We start from the raw sequence: 9,432 nt of genomic DNA, 5'->3' as shown, positions 1-9,432 counted from the left end.
AAACAACACGTTAGAGTTAAGTGTAAGTTCTTTGTCTAAATTGAGCGAACTAAAAGTACGTTCTCCTCTTTTACATGTCTTGGGTGAGGCCACGCGAGACAGACGTAACGAAAGGGGGAGGAGCAAGAACAGGAAAAAATTAAATGAAATAAATAAATTAAAATAAAACGAAAAAAATCTAATAAAATAAAATCGAATTAAACAATAGAATAGAATAGAATAGAATAGAATAGAATAGAATAAAGGTGGTTTCTTAATGTTATGTTTTTAGAAGTTTTATCAATATTGTTCAGTTAGTGTAATGGAGACCAGGGGCTCCATTACCAAAAGGGTTTACTGAAATCTATGTGGGATGAATGGATTTTTATTTAGTTAAACATGGTAACTTTCTTTGTTTGGGTAGTTGCAGATCTGTGTCTTCTACAGTTATTAGAGGCAGCCTATTTCGCTACAGGAAAGATGGCCTTTTGATAAAACTAGGATGTATATGCAGTAGAATGACACAAATACCTTAGAAAATAAATTGGTGCTACAGATCAAGAGAAGAAAAATCACTCTCTGCTCAAGAGGGAGAAAATCTACAACTACCAGAATGTACTGTGCTGCACCAGACCAGTAAATGTTTGAAGCAATGGCAAGAAACAGTCTTGTATTACAGTTAAACAATGAGCTAAAATGTGTTTCTGAAAACATTTGATACTAACATGTGTTTTTAAAAACACTGTAGGTGAGAAGAAGGCAACACAGTAACATAATCTTAATATATGTTTGATCAGCACTGCCTTATTTTACTGTTTGATCAGATTTCAGTTTGAGTTTGAGAGAGGGGTTTGGTCTGTCTCTTGATCTGCTTCTATACTCAGGGTCTGCAGTGGTGGCAGGCAATACGAAATTGCAGACCAAACCTATAGTTTGAACTTTTTTATTAATTATTAATTTATACAAAAATGATAAAGAAGGTGCACAAATTCATCATCTTAACATCCTTCTTGTTGCCTGTAGTTCCAACAACAGCCCAAGAGCAAGCCAAACTTCCGTCATTGCCGACAATTGCAACTGATGTGCTGATGTGATTATTTTGAGTCTATGTGGTAATGGTTTTATTGATAGGAATTTGTATTTATATCAATATTCATTCTTTGTATTGTATTTTTGGTATGGTGCTGGTTTTGTGTAAACATTGTTTCATATGATGTAGATTCCACCTAGGTGGTTTTGTCCACCCAATTACTTGCAGCAGGGTGGGTATGTAGGACTGCTAGTTGCTCTTAGCGTAATATGATTTGGCAGGATGAGAGAGAAAATGGAGTTGGAGCAGGAATTGCAGAGGTGAACTTCAAACTGAGGATACGAGTTTAGTAATGAAAAAGAAAAGAAAAGGGAAGAATAACCCAAGCAGGTCCAGTCGGTCCACTAGGCAGCCGAGCCAGAGCAGAGAGGAAGTGGATCAGAGCAGAACATTTGTTTAGAAAAGAAGGGGTTTTTGGCATTAATCACCATGGTTGTTTATTGTGCGGTCAAAATTCAAGGAAAATCTGAACAGATGAAGATGGTGCTGGATGCAGCCAGGAGATTTTTAAAGATCATGGATATTTCTGGTGAGGACATAGACAGTACACTTGGAAAGGGATCTGCACCAGCTCAGATAATTGAGTCTGGGTTAAAGAGCGGAGAAAGACTGGAAAGGGATCACTTTTGGTGAACACTGTATAATTTGCACTGCGAGTCTGATAAAATGCAGTAGGTGGTGGTATACATATGAATACCAACCGCCATGAAATGACACAAAAAGAATAAGAAGAATTAGTGTATGATGCTGTTGGTGTGTCTCATGTAGGGTGGCAAAGGTATTTTTATGGTATTTTATGGAAAATATCAAGGTCTCATAGTATCACGGTATTACAGAATTTATATTATTATCAGCGAGAATGATCCTTGAAGAAATGAAATGAAAGGGTTATTTCTGGTCAAACAAACATTTTATGACTATAACTGAAACTTGAAACCATTTTGTTTACAGAAGTATGAGTAGAAAGTCTCATCTTTGAAAATAACAAACATTAAGGGAAGATTCTCCGTCCAGTTGTGGGGGTTTTTTCCCCAGTATCGTAGATAAGCAAATGTACATAGTGTGATAACCGTAAACTTTTATATCATGGTATACCTCAAAACCAGTATATCGCTGCAACCCTTGTCTCATGATGTCTGTGTGGAAGACAATAAACGCTACAATGGGTGTTTTCATTTTACTGTTGCCTCATTCCTCTCTGTGTGAAAACTTAAGTCACCAGTAGTCAATCTGACAGTTAGCATGATTAAATTAGGTAAGATCAGTCTGATAATAAGATTTAAAGGCTAAGAGTGTGTGATGTTTCTGATTTGCAGAGTTTTGTGCTGCTTTATTTATTTTTTATTTATTAAATGCAGACTCATGCAGGACCTTTATCAAGTTTAACATAGACTATTCAGATTTAATTATAATGGGTTTTTGTATATGAAGTAGATAAACTATTAGATGCAGTCCAGTGAAACAACACTAGAAGTTATGGCCTCAGTAATGAACAGGAAGTTAAATCAGCATTTCTAAAACAAAAACACGAGACTAATGTAATTTAATAAATAATAATTTACATAATAATTATAATTATACATTTCACAAAAACACTGAACAAAGATTTTTAAATGCAACACTTGTTTTTGCTCCGATTTTTTTCACAGGCTAAAGTCTAATTATATATTTCTCTTAAGTTTTCGTCACGAATTTGTTGAAATCCATGTTAGTGAGCCCTTCTCCTTTGCAAAATATTCTGTCCACCTGACAGGAGTAGCATATGAAAATGATGATTAACCACCACCATTAGTACACAGGTGTGTCTGGGAATGGTTACAGTAGAACCCCGCTTTAAAATGTGCAGTTCGAACACACAACACAATGCCACAGATGATGCAAATTTTGAGGAAGCATGCCACTGGCATGATGACTGTGGGGATGTCCACCAGAGCTGTTGCATATGAACTAAACGTTCAGTTTACTTCCATAAGCCATCTCCAATGCCCTAAGGGGGCTGTTGTAGGTCCGTTGTGTTGGATTGTATTTGACTTTACATGTTTATCTCATAAACTGGATTTCTTTTCTGTATTAGAAGAGACATTTGATTACTGTCTGTTGATAAATCACAAATTGTATAAGCCACAGCCCAACCAATACCAGATTTAAATATCAACATAAATATTTGAGCGTGAAATATATTAATCAATAACATTAATATTTTTTGATAAAGATCCCTTGAATGTGGTGAGCAAATAATTATGCACAAGATATGTAGGCCTACTGAGTGGAGACATTTTGCAATTTGATTTTTTTTTTTTTGTAGTTTTCTATGGAGTCCAAAGAGTACACTGAAAAAAAGTGTAACTGTCATTGAAAACAGGATAAAATTATTGATTTGATTGTGTAACTCATTCTTTTTGCATTTTGACACATCAAGTTTGATTTAAACTGAACTAAATAGATGTCCAAAGGACCCAAAACAAAGTTTTTGATTTCTCTCAAAATATTTTTTTTTTCATGACCTGCAGGTAATATTTTTCGTTTGAGTCGAATGTGAATGTGCATTGTTTCCAGTCCGGTAGGTGGCGGTATTGTACCTTTAAGTTGGTTGCCAGCCGCCAATCAAATCAAAAGAAGAAGAAGAAGAACGTGCATTGCACACTGCACAGTTGGAGCACATGTTCAAGTCCAAGTTCCTGAACGTGAGAGCTGTCTTTCGGTCTTTACATCCTGGGTGGATTTCGTCCAAAAATAAACGTAAGTAGCAAAGCAGTTGCAGATAATCAAAGTTTTAGTATTTTGTGTTGTCAAAATTGCTACTGGTAGCTGGCTATGCCGCGTTCCAGGCAGGCTCTTCAACCCATAAGTTACGACTTCAAGTTGCGACTAACGACTTTGTAGCATTCCAGGAAACCCGTAACTCGTGTTTTTCCGTTACCTGTGAAAGTGCACTGGAACTGCAGTCAAACTCGTAACTTCCTACTCAAGTTACAGGTTGCCCGGAACGTAGCTGGCACTAGCTGGCTAGTTAGCAAGCTAATATTAGCTAGCTGACGTTTGAGTTGGTTAACACATTTACCGGTAACGTTATGACAATGAATCGGTAACGTAAGCTAGCCAAAAGCCCTCGCTAGTCCAACCGGGCTACATCCAGGGCTAAACAAATATTGCTTGAAGGTACAGTCTGAAGTTTTGTTCAAGTGAAGCGCTGGATCCGTGGGCCGATACCCGGCCGTCACCAGCAACGGGAGCCTCCAGTGTTATGTTTTAATGAGCAGGAGGGCCGTTGTGGTGAGCTGGGAAGCCGGTGTTTAGCGGGTGCTAACCGCTACCACTACCACTAGTTGAAGTTAGCATCGAGCTAGCTCACCACAACAGCCCTCATACTTGTTACCAGTCAAGGCTTTAGTTGTCGTGACGGCTGGGTATCGGTCTGCGGCTCCGGAGCTTCGCTCGGACTGTATTTCTTTTTCTTTGCGGTGCTGCTGCTGAGAGAGAGAGAAACAGAGACGTGCCAGCACTCGCTAACATCCGAGACAGCTAGTGGGGCTAGTAACCCACATACTCTGCTGCACGTAGCTTCACCTGAGCTCTGTCATTGGGTCGAGAGAAAACACCGACTCTCTCGCTCTCCACCCAGAAACGTTTAGTTCTTGGTGTTGTATTATGTGGTCTTCAGAGAGTAGTAATTGTTTGTTTTATTTTGTATGCTTTCAGAACCACAAGGTCGCTCTCTTTAGTTCCCTGGCTGTAGCCTATATCTTCATCCGACCTAAACAGGTAACATCTTGCATCTACACTGCACATTGCCTTTTTTAACCATTTCACAAATCACCCTTGAATATTAGACCCTCCCTCATCTATACATTTTCATAGCAGCAGATGGACTACTTTATTTTTTTAGTTCTGTTGATTGAACCAACACAGATCAGTGTATCACCTGTAAGGGAATTTACTATTACTTCCTTTGTTTTCTCAGGTATCGGATGTGGAAATGCAAAGACTGCAGCCTGTCATTTTCAGAACGATCTGAGCTACTAAAACATTACCGCATTGACCATCGGTTTCACGGAAGGCGCCGTCCTTACCCATGCATCCATGCAAATTGCCCCTGTTCGTCCAAGACATGGAATGGTCTACAAAAACATCTTACTAGGAATCATCCTTCTCAGGAGTCCACACAAAACGTCTCTTTATTCAAGTGTTACATTTGTGACAATAATCAGCTTTCCACGGAGTATGATTTTTTTCTTCATATCAATCAACATTTGAAAAAAAATGAACAAGTCTCCTGTATGTTTGATGGTTGTTCATACAAAACAAACATATACAGCAGTTTCCGGACCCATAAATGGAGAAAACATCAGTCATGCACCATTAATGACTTTAAAAGTGGAATAATTGTCACACCATCACTCAGTTCCAATCCTTCTGACTCATTGAACTCTGACCTGAATGAAGAAGTACAGCTGGATGAGCCAACCACTGAAGAGTCCAGAGATTTTGAAAAGGAATTTGAACTGAAATTTGCATCACTTTTACTAAAATTGGAACATACATACTTAGTCTCCAGTACAGCTGTCAACGAATTGCTTGAGGAACTACAACATCTTATTGGAATTGTCTCTGTGCCACTTAGTCTAAAAACAATTAATCAGGTTTTGGGAGATAATGATTGTCATGTGGAAGCATCTGTTTTTGAAGAGCTAGCCACTGTTCTTTGTTCTTCACATCCAATTCAAAAAGCAATAGTGAAACAAGGCCCATTGTCTACTTCTTGGAAGCGCAAATCATATTATAGAAGAGAATTTGGTGTAGTGAGGGCGGCACGGTGGTGTGGTGGTTAGCACTCTCACCTCACAGCAAGAGGGTTGCCGGTTCGATCCCGGACGTGGGAGCCCTTCTGTGCGGAGTTTGCATGTTCTCCCCGTGTCAGCGTGGGTTCTCTCCGGCACTCTGGCTTCCTCCCACAGTCCAAAGACATGCAGATTGGGGACTAGGTTAATTGATAACTCTAAATTGTCCATAGGTGTGAATGTGAGCGTGACCTGTGATAGTCTGGCGGCCTGTCCAGGGTGTACCCTGCCTCTCGCCCGATGTCAGCTGGGATAGGCTGCAGCACCCCCGCGACCCTCAAGAGGATGAAGCGGTTAGAAGATGAATGAATGAATGAATTTGGTGTAGTGTCACCAGTGGAATATATTCTTGATAAAAGGAACAAAAAATCATTACAGTATGTATCCATGCTGAAAATATTGCAGCAGATTCTAAATTCACATTCTATCTTGATAAAGACTGCCAGTGTGAAAGGGAAATATCAGTCACCCAAGAGTGATAAAGCAGTTTACAGTTGTCCCTTTGATGGTGAATTTTTCAGAAACAACACACTTCTAAAGACTATGCAATTTCACTTAACCTTTATATTGATGGTTTCGAAATATATAATCCCATTGGGACATCACGACGAAAACATAAAATCTGTGCCCTCTATTGGACTTTAGGTAATCTGTCCCCCGGTTGTCAATCTTCACTGTCAACGATACACTAGTCAGAAGTAATGATTTGAAGGTGTATGGCTATGAAGCAGTACTCGAGCCTCTCATTTGTGATTTAATTTCCTTGGAATAACACGGTGTGTTTTTGCCAAAGTTAGGGAAATGTGTTAAGGGAACAGTACAGTGTGTTATAGCCGACAATCGTGGAGCCCACAGCATCGCTGGATTTCTTGAGAGTTTTTCAAGTGGTCATGTATGCCGATTTTGTACAGCTTCCAAATCAGAAATACAAACTAAGCAAGTAGACAGTGGAGCTTTTACATCAAGAACAGAAGACCTTCACTCAGACCATCTCAAAACCATTGAGGAACAATCTCTGAACAATTTCTGTGGTGTCAAGAGGAGATGTGTCCTCTCTGAGAAACTCAGTCATTACAAAGTTACTACCGGTTTCCCTCCAGATCTGGTCCATGATTTATTTGAAGGGATTGTTCCTGCAGAGATAGCTTTATGTCCGTCCATATTCACATCTAAGAAATACTTTACACTTGCATATTTAAACGAGTCTATACTACATTTCCCCTTTAAGTGGACTGACAAAGTTAATTGTCCCCATCCAGTGCCATTGAAGTTTGCATCTCAAAAGACGATAGGTGGCAATTCACACGAGAACTGGTGTTTGTTAAGGTTTTTCCCCTTCCTTGTTGGCCAGAAGGTGCCTGTTGAAGAACCTGCATGGAAAATACTGACTGATCTAAAGGATATTGTGGACCTTATTGTCTCATCTGTTCATACAGAGGAATCGATTGCATATTTGAATTTCAAGATCTCAGAGCACAGTACGACTTCAAGAGGTTTTCCCAGACTACAACCTGCTGCCTAAGCATCATTATTTGGAACATTATCCTCAACTTATTTGTCAATTTGGACAATTAGTCTGTCTTTGGACTTTGAGATTTGAAGCAAAGCACAGTTTTTTTAAAAGAGTTGTTCGATATATAAGATCTTTCAAGAATGTGTTGTTGTCTTGGGCAGAGCGACACCAATTTCACATTGCACAACAGGTATTTATGTACCCTCAAAAACCTCTTCTGGAAGTGTCAAATGTTTCAACTCTTTATGTTGATGTGTTGAAAGAGGAGATCGCACAAGCTATACCGCTGAAACACCCAACTGTGGACAATGTGTGTCTGGCAAAGAATGTCACTTATGATGGATTCAACTACAGACCTGGAATGATCCTTGCACATGGATCTTTGGCAGGGATCCCTGAATTCACAGAAATCATCCACGTGTTGGTTCTGAAGGATCTTTTTTTCATTGTTCGGAAGCCGAGTGCGTGGCACTTGGAACATTTCAGGGCCTTTAAACTTGAAGTGAGCCCCACCAATGACATAATACTCGTGGCGCCAGATGAACTGACTGATCCATATCCGCTGGTGGATTACACTGTGGGAGGAGTGCATTTGATTACCCTGAAGAGATATATTCAAGTTTAAGGTCTGCATTTTCTTTAAAACATCCTATTTGCATATAATTAATTCTTCTAAAAATGTTAAATGGGCACTTAATTGACACTGGGGCAATCTGACACACTGCACTTATTACAATTCTAACCTGTCATCTTTATGCCCACACAATGTGGTTGTGAATGTGAAGTAATGCTTTCCTTCCCCCTCTCCTGGGGCCTGTATCACGAAGCGGGATTAATGTCTTAGCGAGGTAACTTCAGGGTTAACCCTGGGTTTTCGGTCTCACGAAGCCGGTTCAGTTCTTAACGGGGTAGATCACCATGGTAACTTACTCTGAACGGCTATCCTGCTCCGGAGCAGGGTAAGTTCAGGGTTGAATCTGATCCTATAAAAAGCACCACCCACTGGCCAATCAGCTGTTCGGAAAAAAATGACTCCGCTGACAGAAATGCAGCCCAGTGATTTTGATTTGAAAGTTTATTTTGAACATTTAAAAAGAAAAGAAAGCAACAACAACAGACAATGAAAAGATTGTTCAAAAAGGAGTGGAAAGAAGTCGAACTTTCATCCCACCCCTTCATAAGAAAGAAACTGATCATTTGCGGACACTTAATAGCACCATTAATTAGTGCCAACATTTTGTTTTGTTGGAGGAAATGATCCCTGTTAAAGATAATGGGCCTAATTGACAGCTTTGCTGCTGGAAATGTGGAAAGTAGCCTATCATGTCTACACTTCATGGTGTTTGAGGGATTTTCCTTTTTGTTTTTTAAAGAGGGAGACTAGGTATATTTTTGCACAGCTGTTAATTTCTAACACAGCTCAATATCAGGATGATTTTATTCAGACTATCAGTTTGGTGTTGATATGATTTAATTGTGGCGTCAGCTATAAGCTTCATTGTAGCATATTTAACGTTATGACAAAGAAGACCAGTTTATCAGATGCAATGATGTTAGACGATAATACACGCAATTCATCTGCGCAGCATTGATTTCATGGGATTCAAGGGTGTGATCAGTGTCAGATGTACAGGTACAGGTACTGTAGCTACTTGAACCAGTGATGAGTAATTTAACCTACACATCATTTTATTTGCTACCTTGTTTTGTCTTGATCTTTCCCTCTCTCCTCCTCTATTTCTTCTTTCCTTACACGTTCTTTTTTCTTCCCTATTATGTGATTTCATTGATGTTTTGACAGGGGAATTTCTTTGATAAGTTTTTAGTGGCTTCTAACCTCTCCGGCACTTTCGTTTTTTTAGTCTTGTAAATTTAATACTGTCTGTTTTTAACATTATGTGCAAATAAACTAATCTAAACTAAAACTAAAAATTATTCATCCCGTTATGCGTTGCCACGCATGTTTCCTCCTCCTGCAGCTGCCACGGTGTTGGCCTTTTCTGTAATGTTGC

General features: G+C 39.3%; 1 protein-coding gene across 1 annotated transcript in view; it reads left to right on the top strand.

Moving 5' to 3' along the window:
- LOC125882247 (uncharacterized) overlaps positions 1-9,432 on the top strand; it is a 98,286-nt gene that overhangs the window by 70,738 nt on the left and 18,116 nt on the right. The gene's annotated exons all lie outside the window — the stretch shown is intronic.

The sequence above is a fragment of the Epinephelus fuscoguttatus genome, linkage group LG21 (assembly GCF_011397635.1).
Source record: "Epinephelus fuscoguttatus linkage group LG21, E.fuscoguttatus.final_Chr_v1".
Taxonomy (NCBI): domain Eukaryota; kingdom Metazoa; phylum Chordata; class Actinopteri; order Perciformes; family Serranidae; genus Epinephelus; species Epinephelus fuscoguttatus.
Note: the sequence above shows the minus strand (reverse complement) of the source record. Positions and strands in the feature narration are given on the sequence as shown.